Source organism: Rhagoletis pomonella, unplaced genomic scaffold, assembly GCF_013731165.1.
Source record: "Rhagoletis pomonella isolate Grant_MI unplaced genomic scaffold, Rhpom_1.0 Rhpom_scaffold_00001, whole genome shotgun sequence".
Lineage (NCBI taxonomy): Eukaryota > Metazoa > Arthropoda > Insecta > Diptera > Tephritidae > Rhagoletis > Rhagoletis pomonella.
In genome coordinates, this window is record NW_023458555.1 from 78,688,193 (window position 1) to 78,692,489 (window position 4,297).

Here is a 4,297-nt window from a genome sequence, read left to right on the forward strand (position 1 = left end):
AGATTCTCACTCTAATCACAAGTTGGACGTCGCTTTTAATTTTGCCACGAGGTATGAATACGGACTGAAGAAGTTTGACCATCTTTCTTTGTTCCGAAACTCGACACTTGGCTGCGACATACAAAGTTTCTTAAATGCCAGGAACTGCATCTTTATTTTTAAACTAATGACTCATACGAAACCGGAATACCTATATGAAAAACTTATATTTTCTAAATGCTCTCGCTCTTTAACTCTAATTTTGCCCAAGTTCAATTACTTATGCTCATCCCGACTGTTTTTCGTTAACGCTGTTAGACTTAGGAGTAATTGTCTACAGGCAGCTTCACGAAACTTGCACTTCAGTATTTCTATGATTAAAATTTCTTGAAATCGCGGCTGTCGACTCTCGCAAGCTAAATTATGTTTATCATGTTTCTTTTGGTTTCTTTTTTCTAATTCCTTAATGTTTTAAATTATTTAATATTTATCTGTGTCTTTTTAATTGTTAATGTATTTAATTGCTTATATATTAGAGTCCGACCGATTAATCGGCCGATGCCGGGGCTAGTATAGGCCAAACGAATCGGCTTCGGCCGTTGTTGGCCGATTTTTAAATGAGGTTGTGTTATTTAGTTATTTGAATATGCTTTTCTTTTGTTATTATAAAAGTTTATGAAAGCATTTGTTCTTGAAACTAATTTAATTCAGGATTTTATCGGCTGAAGCATCGGCCGATTCTTTGCCGATTAAATCCTGAATATAATTTAATTTTTGAGAATAAATGCTTTTATACATTTTTATAATAACAAAAGAAAAATATAATCCAATAACTAAATAACAATACTTCATTCAAGAATCGGCCAAAAACAGCCCATTTCGAGGCCTCTGGCCGATACTAGCCTCGGCATCGGCCGATCATCGGTGTGGTATTTCAAGTAATTTTAGGAAAATGGGGGAAAAATTTTAGGAAACATCTGAAAGTCCAGTACATAACAAATATAAATTCAAGGAAGTATTTAAGAAAAGTTGCCTTACTTCGACAATTTTTACGCTATTGCAATAAATGAGATATCAGTTTATTTGAAAATAGATTTAATTTTAGATACGACTACATATTTTGTACATGTCAAAATTAAAAAACAACATAAGAAAGTTTTTTTTTTAGTTTTCCCAATGAAAAATGCCAATAATCAAAGTCTGACAGTAGACTGTTATATACCATTTTAAAGGCCTATATATCCTCTTCTCATATTATATTCGATGTTTAAAATCGAATCAAAAATAGTTATTCAAAAACTCATAAATCTACAAACTCGTATTTTCTGATCTAAATCGACAGGTCGCGACCTCTAAATGGCCTTTATAAAATCTATCAAAATAGGCAATAATATTTCTAATAAAAACGAATAAAATTAGGGGGTAGGGTCTTGAAATTTCAAAAAAAACCTTTTCGATGGGCACCCTATTGTGTATGCATATACCCATACATATATATGTATGACATTTCCTCATTGAAATTTCTTCCATCAATTTTAATAACGCTTACCGCTTTTTCAAGAGCACTGTGACATCTTTAAGAAAAAAATTATATGTTAATGTACTAATTACACAGGCCGACAAAATAAGACCGATCTCCTTACCCAGAAACCAGACTATACTTTCCCAAACGTTTTCGTTCCGCTGAGCATAAGCAAACGTCAAGCTGTGAAGTTCTACTTATATTGTGCTCTGATTTGTCTTTGTATTTTGCAAAGTTTATTGTGCTAATTTCTGAGTAAAAGTTGCTATAAAAAGTGCCTACGAGCATCTTAGTGTGATAATAATCGAAGCTAAGTGAAAGTTAGCTTACATCTAATCTTGCCGAGTCATTTGTTGTTATCATTGTTGTTGTTATTCCTTTGTAGTTAACTGAGATCGTTTCTATTTTTGCACATTTCTTTTTGCTCTTTTTGTTTACTTCGTTTAGTATTTCTTGTCACAGCTGTTTGCGCTGCGTTTATTAAGTGTCACAATACAGTGATACTCAAACTGTTCGCTACATATATTTTTAAGCTAAATACATCAGCTCCTAAATTGTTGTGTGTGTTGTGTTAAACTTATTTTGCTTGTCTTTTTATTAACATAAGTGTTATTAAATCTTTCAATATGAAGTTTGATCTTGATAACTGCCAAATTAAAAGCGAATCTGAACGCTACTTATCGTGCTGGCTCTGTGATGGTATTTGCCATCTAAAATGTGCTGGTTTGACAGGAAGAATTCTGGACGCTATTAATGATGGTAAAGGTCTTCGCTGGTCTTGCTTAAAGTGCAGGTCAGCCGAAGTTGATCTCTTTAAGTTGTTTAGGCAAACCAGAAATGGGTTTTCTGAGGTAGGGAGAGAGTTGTCGGTACTGACCGAAAAATTTAAACATTATGAAAATGTATTTAAATCTTTTAAATACTTAGATACCGTACAATCTATGAAGGACATTCATGTGTCAAAACGTAAGCGTCTTCATAGTCCGCCTAATGAAAGGACCGTTCCACGTCAGAACAATCTTCCGAATGACTTAATTAATCTTTCTTCTCCATGTCCAGAGACAACGGAGTTATCTTCCTCAAAAGAACATATATCAAAGTCTGCTTCTAATAATAACGACCCTGCAGTATCTTCCCCTTCCCCCGTTGAAGTTGTGGCACCGCCATCTAATCTTCCAACGCTTACTCTACCCTCAATTAGTAACTCAGTTACTCAACCCCGTCCGCCGGTAATCGAGTCTAATACTAGGAGACTGGTTGTGGTTCCCCCAAAGAAGTCTATATTCTAGATTTTCGAGGGATACTTTCGAGGACGATATAAAGTTTTACATCTGGTCCAAAGTTAAAACTGTCAACTTAAGTATCAGAAAATTTAATTTTAAATATGAAAGAAATATTTCTTCATTTAAAATAGACGTAAATTTAGAAAATTTTTACATGCTGCTTAGTAGTTCTTTTTGGCCCTCCGGAGCTTTCGTTCGTGAATTTGAGTATAGGCCCAACAAAAATAATAATTTAGCAAATATTCCCCGTCAAAATACAGAACCAAAAAAACTGATTACTAAATCTGCTTTAAGTATTTATTATCAAAACGTAAGAGGCATAAATACTAAATTAACGAATTTATATCTTAATGGCCTTGAATGCAATTATAATATAATTTCTTTGACTGAAACTTGGCTCAAACCTCACACTTTTAATGCAGAGATTCTTTCAAATAATAATCATATCTACAGAAAAGATCGGGCGGACAGAGTCGGCGGTGGCGTACTCTTTGCCGTAGACTCTTCAAAACCATCTGAAGAAGTTAGTCTTCCACACATTGAATCTGCAGAATTCAAATGCATTCGTGTCCAGGTTGGATGGGGGTTTACTTACTTAGCTCTATGCTATATTCCTCCCCGATCTGACTTATCAGTGTATTCACAACATGTATCTTTACTGAAATCAATTAATTCAATGAATAAACCCTCTGATTCATTGATTGTGTTATGTGACTTTAATTTACTAAATGTATCATGGAACATCATTGACAATGATATTGTACCTTTCTCGTCTAGCGCGTGCAACAACGTATTTTTAGAGGAGATGGCTGAACTCTGCCTGAATCAAGTTAACGTACTTCGCAATAAGTTTGGCAAAGTTTTATTTCTTGTTTATGTTGATGATGCATCTAAGTCGGCTGTAAATAAATGTGACTCACTAGTTTTGCCCGAAGATGTCTACCACCCTGCTATTGTGATATCTTACGAAATTATAAATATAACCCTATAATATCTCCCGATGATGTTTTAGTTTACCTGAAGTCCTTAAAGCAGTCTTTTAGTTATGGTCCTGACCAGATCCCCACTTGTTTTCTTAGAAATTGTGCTGATTATCTCTATGAGCCGTTAGCAGCCTTATTTAATTTGTCTCTTAAAGAGGGCGTTTTTCCAACTGTACGGAAGGAATCGTTCATAACCCCCTTACATAAAAGCGGTAGCAGGTCTTCAGTGGAGAACTACCGGGGCATAGCTAAGCTTTCTGCAATTCCTAAATTATTTGAAGCAATTATAACAAATCGGTTGACGCATTCTATCACTTCAAGCATTTCATACAGTCAACATGGATTTGGCAAGGGCAAATCAACTTCTACAAATTTACTTGAATTAACATCCTATATCTCAAAAGCATTTAGTGAGAGCAAAACTGTTGATGTTATATATACTGATTTCAGTAAAGCATCTGACAAAGTGTGCCACTCGTTGCTCATCTATAAACATGATCTTCTTGGTCTTCCACCTAATTTTCTCCGTT